The sequence below is a fragment of the Oenanthe melanoleuca genome, chromosome 9, assembly GCF_029582105.1.
Source record: "Oenanthe melanoleuca isolate GR-GAL-2019-014 chromosome 9, OMel1.0, whole genome shotgun sequence".
Taxonomy (NCBI): domain Eukaryota; kingdom Metazoa; phylum Chordata; class Aves; order Passeriformes; family Muscicapidae; genus Oenanthe; species Oenanthe melanoleuca.
The window spans coordinates 15130461-15142306 of NC_079343.1; the positions used below are offsets into that span (position 1 = coordinate 15130461).

The following is an 11846-nucleotide window of genomic DNA, read 5'->3' on the forward strand; positions in this document are numbered from 1 at the left end:
AGGATCACAGATATTGAGATGCATAAACCATTAAGCAAAGACTCAAAATGTTCTTCATTCACAGGAAAATTATGAAACTTCAAATTAAAACACAGATCCAGTGCATGCTGGAAGAAATCTCAATTTTTATTCTCCACGTGTCCACCTATTCTTGGGTTAATGACTGAGAGCTACAACCAGCTTTTCACAAATATAACCAAAAATTCTTGCTGCTCATCTCCCTGGCAGACTGCTTGCATCACTTTAATTTAGGAAGCAAACCGTGTTACAACAACCACAGACATGTAAATCAGGCAAAAAATGGTGCTTGTTCTGTTGCTTTCCAAATTTAAGCTGGCCTAAATAATTTAATACAAAATTCACAGCAGCAAGAACACAATTTGGGGGACAAATATGGGAACACAGTGAATTTGTAGGACAGAATTTGTAAAAGATGAATCTCTGTGTGTACTGCAAGCAACTTTCACTCTGGGGGCAAACACAGTGCAGACCCTCTCCATTACCCCTCAATTCAGCACGGGAAAAGGAGAATTTTCTTTTATCCCAGCAGGAAAACTGGAGTTGTTTTCTGAGTGGGTGTTTGACACTCATTTGTCAACATTTTGCTGAAAGGGGATCACACCCAGGTGGGTCTTGTCTTCAGGTGAGAAGTGACAGGGCCAGGGGGGATTTTGGCTGGATAACAGGGAAGGTTTCCTCACTGAGAGGAACATTTCCCTGGAAATGTTGAGAAAATGTGTGGGTGTGGCACTTGGGGACATGGTTTGCTGGTGGCCTTGGCAGTGCTGGACTCAGGATCTTGAAGGGTTTTTTCACCCTTAGTGATTCCATGATAGGAAGATGGCCCTGGCAGTACATGAAATTATTGCTGACAAATCCTTTGTGCTAACATGAAAATATGGAATAATTATTTTTTGGGCTCTTTTCACACCTTATTTTTTATTGCTCCCATCTTCTGCCACACTTGCTCTCTCACCTTGGTTGTGGGATTTTTCCATTTCTTGTCTTTGAGGCCTTCCTTCCTTCCTTCCTTCCTTCCTTCCTTCCTTCCTTCCTTCCTTCCTTCCTTCCTTCCTTCCTTCCTTCCTTCCTTCCTTCCTTCCTTCCTTCCTTCCTTCCTTCCTTCCTTCCTTCCTTCCTTCCTTCCTTCCTTCCCTTTTTTCCCCATTCTACATTTTTCCAAAGCTCTTTGGACAGTTTTTTCAGAAATACCCTCACTGGTGCTCAGAGTACTTTGTCCTATTTATGCAACACTGTGTTTCTTCTGTAACAAACCAAAGCAGAATAATAAGTATTTTCATGAATTTCAGCAGAATCCGTGTGCATTGGGTCACAACAGCATAAGTGAAACTTGAGAGAAAGCCTGGGAGTGAGTTTAAATGCATGAGTCACACCTCCAGTGGACTCCAGTGCTTCCTTGAAAATGATTGTGACTCATTCTCAGCCATGGACTGGGCTAAAGGACACAGGGGGAGCAACGAGACACCTCAGCACTCCCCTGGGGACACAATCCTATGGGAATACTCACTGCAGAAAAATAATGAGCCTTTCCCCCAAAGCACTTCAGTCCTCCAGTGGCTTTGAGAGCCCCTTTGCTCTCAGCTCCAAAGGCACACGGGTGAAATCAAAGGTTCTTTGCAGCAGTAAAGCAGGACTGAGCAGTCCCTGGTTTAGGTGAATAACCCAGACAGGTGTGGGCTCCCAAGGCCAGGCTGGATGGGGTTTGGAGCAGCCTGGGATGGTGGAAGGTGTCCCTGCCCTGCTAGGGGTGGAGCTGGGTTAAATTAAAGTCAAACCCAAACCCTTCTACAACTCAGTTATTCCATGACAAAGCCTTGCCCAGTGTCAGGAGCAATGCCAGCACTGGGATGGAAACCCCTCCCTAGTCCCAGTGCCTTTTGTCCCATCCTACATGACCAGAAAATGAACTCAATCTGCAGTTTTGCTATTTTGTTCAGCACCCACATCTGCATTGCTGGCATCCACACAGCCTGTGCTTCACAACCAAGCAGAACAGAACATGTAATTAATTTTATTGGAGAATTCTCTCTGAGCACATTTGCCACCACTTTCATTTCCCTGCCACCTCTGAAATCACACTCTGACCAACATCACTTACCCTGAAGACACACAAGAAAGAGAACAAATATTATTATTGGTGCCTGAATATTCAGTCTATGTAAATTATATACTTTGCTTGGCTTTGTCATAATAGAAAGAGCAAGGCAAACCTCCTGCTCACACTCTCCTTTTGTCCTTTTTTTTTTTTTCCCCCCCAAATTTTGCATAGTACATATTGCAAGATGTTTTGTTCTCAGTTATATCCCTCTAGTTATTATCTTGAAAGCAAAATTCAGACATATCCAGCACCTTGAGGTTTCAGAATCAGGGATGTTGGGAAGGACCTGTTACTTCATCTTTTTTGCATATGCCCTTGCAGGCTGCTGTTTTCTATTTATTCTGAAAACCTCGGGTAAAATGGAATCTTACAAATGAATTCATGAAAACAGGTTTGCAGGCAAGGAGCTGGGTTCTGGGGAAGGGAAATTCCTGTGCAGATCCTGATGCTTTGCAATAAGCAGAAACCACCAGGTTGTGCTGTTGCCCTTAAGCAATGCTGTGCTCAGCTCCTGGCTGCAGTTTGTCTGGGAAGACCCTGAAATCCTGGAAAACAAATTCCCTCAGACTCTTTTTCACTTGTGATTATACAGCTCAGTATCTTTCCCCGGATTTTGGCTCGTTTTAGGGTGGGAGAAAGAATAAAAATAAATAGCGAAATTTAAAGTATTAAAACAATGAAAATAATAAAAATAAATAAATTAAAAATAAATCAGCCATCAGCATAGCCTTAGGATGTAAACACAGCACAGCCCACCCAAAAACTGGCAGGTTTTTTGATAGTTTATATCCAACCTATTTATTTTTCTTGCAAACTTCTAAGCAAAATCAACCTTCTCAGGTTTTCCACTGCATGTTTTCTAAGCAAACCCAGCTAAACTGAGCAGATTTGTTTCTGCAGGACTGAGCACCTCAGGCAGTGGAGTGACCCAGAGTTACTTTCCCACTCTGACTAAAGAGATGTGTTAATTGCAGAGGAGTAATGCCAGTTTTTGTTAAATAAAGAATATTCAAGAATGGCCATGCAGAATCTGAGCAAAGGTAAATCAACAAATCATGAAATCATGGAATGGTTTGGGTTGGGACTTTAAAGCCCATCCAGTTCCATCCCCTGCTATGGGCAGGGACACCTCCCACTGTCCAAACCACATCCAGCCTGGCCTTGGACACTTCCAGGGATCCAGCCACAGCTTCTCCCCACCCTCACAGGGAACAATTCCATCCCAAAATCCCATCTAAACCTCCCCTCTCTTGGTTTAAAGCCATTCCCCCTTGTCCTGTAACTCCACATCCTTACAAAACTTCCCTCTCCACCCTCATTTTAGTCCCTCCTTCAGCTACTGAAAGGCCACATGAACTCTGCCCAGAGCCTTCTCTTTCCCAGGCTGAACAGCCCCAGCTCTCCCAGCAGAGCTGCTCCATCCTCTGACTATCCTGGACTCTCTCCAGATGTTGGGGAAGTTTGCAGAAGCAAAGTAGAAGAGCAGGCCAAGCACAGAATCACACAAATAAAACTTTCTAGCCAACAAAAAACCTGCAGCTCACTAAGAGGTGATGTTTTTGTCTCCTATTGCCACCCAGAGGTTTTTTCTTCCTTGAATTCGTCCAAGCACTTTTTGCAGCCTTGTAAACATTCAGCACCAGGAACATCTGGCAGCAGGTCCATTGCATTAGTGAGAAATGCCATGAGCTGTGAAAAACTTCCTTTTGGTCTGGTTTGGAACCACCACCTGCCAGCCTCCCCTGTGATAAAGGAAAAAGCAAACCTGGCAAAGACTCAGGGCTGGATCCCCATTCTTTCCCCCAGAAATGCAGGATAAAAGCAGTTTTATGGGTTTTTGACACAAAAACCCAAACTGGGACCCCAAATCTTTAATTTTAGAGCAATAACTGAGAGGCACATTTGGAGATGGTTTAGGTGAATTTACACCACTAAGCATCTGATTGTCTATTCTCCTCTTAAAATTCCCAAAGATTTTAGGATTCTTCCCCAGCTACCCTTGCACTTTTCCCCTGGTGCTGAATTGCTTTTCCTCCTCGTGTGCTTTCCTCCTCAGCTGATGCAACACCCACATCTTCCTTCCCTCAAAGCACTCCAAGGAAAAAAAACCTTTTAGCTCAGCCTGAAAAGAAGGAGGAGGAAGAATCCTTTTCTTCCATGCACCTGGGTGGGAATCCAGCAGATGAGGAGTTGCTGAACACAAGGAACACAGCCCAGGTTATTCAGGGTGGGAGCTGGGGCTGTCCTGCCTTGTAGAGCACAACTCCAGCAGCACAGGATGTGCTGCACGCTGGTTTTCTCTCCTAAAATAGTCTCCCAAAGGATACAACCGGATTTTTAGCTGCTGAAATTCACAGCAGCACGTCAGAGCCTGCTCCTGCCCATCCATTTCACCGAGGTGTGCATCTGTCCTTTCACAAAGAGGGTAATTACATGTTGGATGCTCTCAGATTTCCTCCTGTCTAAACCATCGACAAGCAGCTCCTGCTCTGTCGAGTTCAGAGTCTCAGACGGGCTGAAAAATGTGAATATTAAACTCCAGAATATCTACAAACTGAGGATACAGGGGGAAATCCTCACCTTCCCTTTAGACTCATCCAAAATCTGGCCCCACAGATCTGTTGAGTGCTATCAGGGAGATCCACAGAATAAAAGCAATCTGAAGGAGATCATTTAGAAGCCTTTTCACCCAATCCATCCCCAAAGCCTATTAGGGAAATTTGAAAACTGCAGGGTAAAAGGTAAATTTCTGCCAAGGATTAAAACACATTGGAGAGATAGGAAAAACAAAGGAGAAGAAGAAAGATCTAATTCTTGACATACAGAGAGGTTAATGTGGAGTGCCCTGAGATTTGCTGCTGGGACAGATATTTTTTGTCCCTTTAAATCCCTGGCATAATACAAGAAATCCTGGCTTACTCAGCAGATATTCTGCACTTCCCTTGTGCAATAAATCCTTCTGCTTGCTTTAGCTCAGGCTCCTGAGCTGCTGTGCCTCAGATTGTGACAGCACCCACAGGACAGGCAGGGCACAAGGAGGGAGCTCAGCCTCAGTGTGGTTCCACTCCATCAGAAATATCCCGAGGGGGGATCTGTGTTACTTGTGATTTCTCATCAATCACAGCAAAGACATTTTTTTCATTTAAACATCCTGCCAGTCTGAAGCTCTGCAAGGTAGATAAAACCTTTTTTTCCCTTGTATATGTATTTAAAAAAAAATAAAAATTGGGAACCATGCTGGCACTGTGGAAAATGTTGCTGCTATGTGTGAATGAATGGCATCAAAAAGATTCTTTAAATCCAAAGTAAACTTTGTCTTGAAGGTTTAAGTGATACCATGCATGTGTGCAGATGTTCAGCATGGAAATTAGCCAGAAAGTGGAGCCAGCTGGAAAAAACAGTGGAGGAACTTTCATGCAGATGAAGATTTATGAGTTTACCAATGGAGATACTGATGGATTCAGAGGTGGATGTTTGATTCTTAAAAAAAATTAAACAACAATTAAACAATTAAAAGTGTCTGCTTATTCTTCAAAACCACCCCAAAATGGTTAACATGTTTCATGATAAAGCCCAAATAAATATTTGGTGTTATTGCACATCCTCTTGATTTTGAATTGTTTCAGTCATGAGACAGAAAATACAGAAAACATTCTGAAGGAGCAGACAGGGAGAGCAGACAGGAATGTCTTCAGGGCAGCAAGAGCTCTGAAAAGCAAAGAAGCAGTTTTACACAAGGTTCTGCTCCTTGACCATTTCAGCTGTGCAGTGACCCCAAAAGCTGACAGGCTGCCACGGGCACTGTGGCCAGAGAAACCTGACTCAAATATCCTGGGCACACAGAGCAAGATAAAACTCCTGAATACTGTAAATGCTCACTCTTCAGAACATAAAGTGATTAATGGTCAGTCCAGCCTAAAAGGTCTCTTGCAGGTGTTATTTCACAGGCACCATGGCTATGGCAGAAAACAAAGCTGAATATTTAATTTCCATTGTCAGTTGGTGCAGTCATGATCTCAGAAAATCAGCTGCCCTGAACCCACCTGCATTGATATGTGGGACTCTGGAATATTTTCATTTGCATTATAAATAGTGCTGTCAGGTGGAGAGCACCTAAACCACCTCATTTGTCTGAAAATATGTTTGGGAGCTTTCCCAGCTTACACAGAACTTTGACCCTTTTGGGAATGATGGAGAACTGAAGTCAATAATTGTATTTTATTTCAGCTTTTGTGTAGCACATGCAAAGAATTCACTTCTATTCAAGATTAGCAGATGGGAAGTTTTGATGGTCCCTTATGGAAGAGAATTTGACAGTCACTCATGATTGGAAACTTTGCTGCCTTTCCAGATAAACCTACACAAATCTCTTTTTATTATAAATTTTACAATTTCTTCCCTTTCTTTCTCTTACACTCATATGAAGAAAATGCATTTCTAAGCCACTTCAACTTATTTTCAGCTTTTTGGGGATAGAAAAAAAAATTCTTTCCCCCCGTCATCTTTTGTCCACTCTATCCTTATTTGAAAGCATCACTCTTGATGTGGAAGGATCAAAAACATCACACCATTATTTTCATTTTATTTCTTTGAGGTCAGGCTGGTAGAGCACAGGTCACCAAAAATGATAGTGCCACCAAGACACAAAAAAATAAATAATTTGTGTAAGATACACACAGACAGTGGAAACTTCTCCAGATACAATTTCTCTTCAAAAAGCTGCTTTATGTAATTCCATATTGACTGAAAGGATTTGCAGGGGGGAAAATACATCCAAATTAAAATCAGCCACTTTAAAAACATGGAAAGAAAATTGCTGTGTAACAGCCACACTTCTGCCAGAGAAACAGAGTGTAGAAAAGGGAAGAGAAGCTTTTTTTGAGGGTTTTACAGCTGGGAAAGCCTGGGAACTTTATTTTTCAGAATTCTTAGAAATGCAACGATTTGCTGCTCAGTGAAACAAGAGTGCTGCTTCTGGAAAAGTGTTTATGGAAAAGCAGAGACTGAGAGGATGAGGAGCTCTGGAGCAGCCTGGCTTCTCCAGGATCCAAAGCACAAATCTATAAAATGGGGATTAAAATAAAATAAAAATTAAAATGAAATGGGATTCCAGGAGGAAGAATGCAAAGGTTTAAGCAAGCAGCAGTGCAGGATCAGCTGAGTTACCTGCAGCAGGTAATGATTAACTAAATTGGCTGCTGCAGGAGCCCCTGGGAGAGAAAAGGGAAAACCTGAGAACAGTTTCTGTCCTGGGGAAGCTGGAGAGGAAGGAGCCACTCCTCAGGGTGATCAGGCAGGTTCCATTAATAATTGGAATTTTTAACTGTAAAAGCTCTGGGATGCCTTTTGTGAGGACTACCTAAAAACAGAGGCCAGTCAAAATAAAGGGAATAAAAAGCAGCTTCTTGAAGGGCCTTCAGGTACACTTAGGGCAGATAAAATGGACCACAGGTCTCACACTTTTATGAGTTTGAGCCCCTGATCCAGTGGCAGAGATGGTCTTTAAGGTCCCTTGCAACCCAAATATTTCTAAGATTCTTTATTTTGCTTTTAGAAAGGACCAACACCATGACATTTTTCCCCACCAGCAATCAGTTAACAGTCCTTGGGGGTTCTCAGAAACCCTCAGTTTGCTCCTTAGCCCCTCGGATCCCTGCCCTGGGAGCAGCCCAGCCCTGGCTCTGGCTGCAGTGCCGTGGGCTTTTCCAGATTCCTGGGGCTGGCTGCAGCTCTGAGCAGCTCCCAGCAGCTCTGATGGGGGGACAGAGCAGAGTCCAGGGCTGAAGGACACCAGGGAGGCACCAGAGCCCCTGCAGCTGCCTGTCCCACCCTGTGCCCCCTGGAATGCCAGAGCTGGGGAGGTGGCACCAGATTCACCCAGGAGCTGGGAGGGGACAGCAGGGCTGTGTTTGCTCACCTGCCTGTCTGATCACACCAGCACTTTCAGCACCCTTGGATCTGAAAAGGAAGCAGCAAAACACCAACCTTGAGAGCTGGGTTTCCCTTCTGGCTGCTTCTCCCTTCGAATAAAAGAGTTTTTCCTGGGCCAAGAGCTGAGCACCAAAGTAGCCAAATTATTTCTGCCCAGAATTGCTGGTTAACCTGGGTTATAAACAGGAAGATGAGGAGCCACATGACTGCAAGGATGTGCTATTTTTTATCTGTAAATAATGTGCTGAAGTAGCAACACTCTGGCAAACAAGTGAATGAGCCACACACATTTTTCTCAGCTGTGTTTGCACATCTGTGCTTTTCCCACTTTGCTGAGACCTTTCCCTGCTATTGCATGTGTTCTGTAGTTACTGATAGGAACATATCCAGTTTATATAGATACTGATAGGAATTTGCATGTTATTGCATATATTCTATAGTTACTGATAGGAACATATCCAGTTTATATAGTTACTGATAGGAATTTGCATGTTATTGCATATATTCTATAGTTACTGATAGGAACATATCCAGTTTATATAGATACTGATAGGAATTTGCATGTTATTGCATATATTCTATAGTTACTGATAGGAACATATCCAGTTTATATAGTTACTGATAGGAATTTGCATGTTATTGCATGTGTTCTATAGTTACTGATAGGAACATATCCAGTTTATATAGATACTGATAGGAATTTGCATCTTATTGCATTTGTTCTATAGTTACTGATAGAACCAGGGCTTTGTATTTGTCTTCAAGTCCTTTCCAAGCTCCCAAAAAAGTACATATATGTTGATTTAATTGTTTTATAAAAACCTTTTTTGAGTTTTAATTCATGGGATTGATTTTCATTTGAGTGGAATTTAGATTCCACATTACTTTTATTAGAAATAAAGAAGCATTAACATCTAGAATAACTCAATTATTCAGTTTTTCATGTCTGGAATTTCTTGGCTGTTCCAGTGTGGGACATCAGCTCAGTGAGGAAGGGCTGGCTCTGCTCAGGGAGCTGCTGGAGCATTGAACTCTTTTCTTTTCCACCTCCCATTTTCTGAAAAAAAAAAGAAAACAGTTGTTCTGGGGCTTTTTTAAAATAATATTTTTCTGTGAGAAAATTCTCTTTATATATAAGAAAATGTGGCCTGGGTTTGTTTTTCAGTAAATATTATTTCACCTAAGAAATACTTCACTAATGCCAACAGTGCATTATTTCATACAAGCAACTACTGGCATTTTTATTTTGATTATTAGTGTGTGAAAAATGTTCCCTGGGACCACAGTATTTCACCTCTGGATATCTGACTTTTGCTGGGCACATTAAGACAGCTCTGCCTTTCAGTGTTGTAATTTGGAAAGACAATCTACACACACTTCACAAGAATTTACTGCCTCTCTTGATCCTTGTCCTGTTTATATAGTAATTATTAACCAGCTTAATTCTGAGAACTCTGCACGTGTTTTGTTTTTACACAAGATATCTTGGCATGGGAAAATGATGCCTCATACAAGTCAAGGTTGTTTTTTGCTCAACCAGAACAGCAACATTAATTCTAAATTCAGTGTAAACAAGAAGCAGAATAAATGTTTTCCAAGTATGAGGAACAAACCTGGCAAGGAATAAAACACATTCATGCTTTTAAGGTTCACAATACGAGTGTGTAGAAATACAGAATCTTGGTTTTCAAGAATGTCAGGCATTTTGCAGTCCATGGCTTGTGTATTGTTTTCCCTTTAATTTGGAGCTAATTCTTTACTTAACCAGCCTTAATCCTTAATCTGTTTCTTTTCAGGTATTTAGAATTTTTGCATATATCCAAGACTGGATTTAATTTGAGTGTGAATTGGGGCTGATCCTGAGTGGTTTTTGGTTACTGCATAGGTGAGAGAACTGGTGAGAGAACTCAGTACCAGGGTGCAGGAAAGAGAGCAAAGAGAAATTTATTAAATAAAGATTTAAATTTGCTTTAAATAAGAGAGTTTGTGGAAAACAAAATAGAAAAGATTAATTGGTGACCAGCAGGTGTTTATCTTTTGTTATAATTCTTTCTCTTCTGTTTGCATTAGAGAAAGGTCTCTAGCTTGGCAAAAACCCTGACAAAGTTAATCCTCAAGATTTTCCCTGGGCCTGTAACAGCCACACCTTTTCAGGCAAGTGCAAATCAGAGCAGGGGCTGAATTTGCTGAGGAGAAACCAACACAAACCCCCCCAGGAGCTCTGACTCCCAGAATTTGGGGCTCCATCGATGCCAGTGCTGCTCTCAGAGCTTGTGTGAGGATCAGAAGAGTTACTGCTTTTAATAACTAATTATTGCATGGTTTCTCACATCACTGCTTCCCTGATTTCCTGGAAGTCATCCCCTAAACCACTTCTACAAACCAAATACATTCAACTTTTAACTTTCTCTCCATAAAATATCTTTTCTGGGCATCCCACTTTCCTTTTTCAGAATATCTCCTGTTTCCAGGATCAGCCTGGAAAAGGAGGCTGCAGAATTAAGCAGATTGTTCCAATAAAGGTCTCAGCAATGCTCTGTGGGCAGATGTCACCTCTTTCAGCTCCTGCTCCTCTGTTCTGCTTTTACCTCCAGGACTTGTGTCCTTGCCTTTCCTGCAGCCCTGCACTGACTCTGGATATCCAGCTTCTCATCTCAGGACATGTCCATTTTCCAGGCATAAATTTATGGCATTGCAGATGTACAGAATGTGTTTTGCTATAATAAAATGTATTGATTCACCCTAAGACATGGGAAACCTTCCCTAGTGCTTCCTCAATGCACAATTCATTGTGCATTAGCATCAAATCAAGACTGAAATGGCCAAGAAGTAATTTTAAATATGTTCTGCCATAGACTGTAGCAGTGTCTAAAGTTTAAAAAAATGATTTATTGTTGTCTAAGCTCATTATTGATCATTAAAACTGGTTCTATAGTGAGAGAAGTTCTGTAATTTACCACACACTGGAATATCCCAGGCTCTGGATCCTCCCCCAGTATAAACAGTCAGGCTCAAATCAAAATTATTAAATTGGGATCATTTATACCAAGTAAGAACTGGCATTTCTCATGTTTACAAATATTTAGCTGTATTTAAAATTGCCTTTTTCACTTTGAAAAAAAAAAAAAAAAAAAGCCTTCCTGATTTATCATCTGAAATTTGTTTTGCTTCCTACATTTGGTGGAGACCTGGAACCAAAATGCAGGGGGTGGAAAGAGGCAGGAATTGCTGGATAGAAATAGCTCCCTCCCCTGCCATGGACTGTGTGATGGAATAAAAGTCAGATTTTTATATTTTCCTCTTTGATTAATATTTTTAGTCAAACTCTTTGCTACATGAATGAGTAGGCACATGCAAACAAACAAATTTACTATTGATCTTATGTTGGTAGTTCTAGAATCTAAAGACTTAACAAAAAAATGAGGCCAGAGAAGAAAAACTCCAGAAAAGAAGTCTTATACCACCTCTAGACAGTATTTCTAGCAGGAAAAAGAGTATTCTGAGACAAATTGAGGTAAAAAAATGTCCTCTACTCATAAATCTCTGGGTTATTGCTACAGATATCCCCATTTCCCACCCCAGTAAATCTTTTTTTTTTTTTGTTTTTTTTTGCCTGAGGAGACCAAAGCAGTTTGAAGATATTGGCTTGAGTACCCCATTTGAGAGAAGGCTGTGATCTCAGTCAGACAGGGGTGGGATCAGATTGCTCACTCAGAAGATATCAGGAGTGTTTATTCCTTATTAAGAACAATTTATCCTCTGATATTTCTGCATCCCCTGGTGTGGGCTTTAAAAC

General features: G+C 41.5%; 1 protein-coding gene across 4 annotated transcripts in view; it reads right to left on the reverse strand.

The window, feature by feature from the left end:
- Positions 1-8253, reverse strand: part of BCHE (butyrylcholinesterase) — a 44704-nt gene extending 36451 nt beyond the window's left edge. For 3 of the 4 annotated variants that reach the window (XM_056499074.1, XM_056499077.1, XM_056499076.1), the window contains exon 1: positions 8105-8221. The gene's annotated coding sequence lies outside the window, so the exon portion shown is untranslated. Of the gene's footprint in view, positions 1-8104 lie in introns of all 4 variants that reach the window. The other variant, XM_056499075.1, reaches the window with a different exon arrangement.
- Between the last annotated feature and the right edge of the window lie 3593 nt (positions 8254-11846).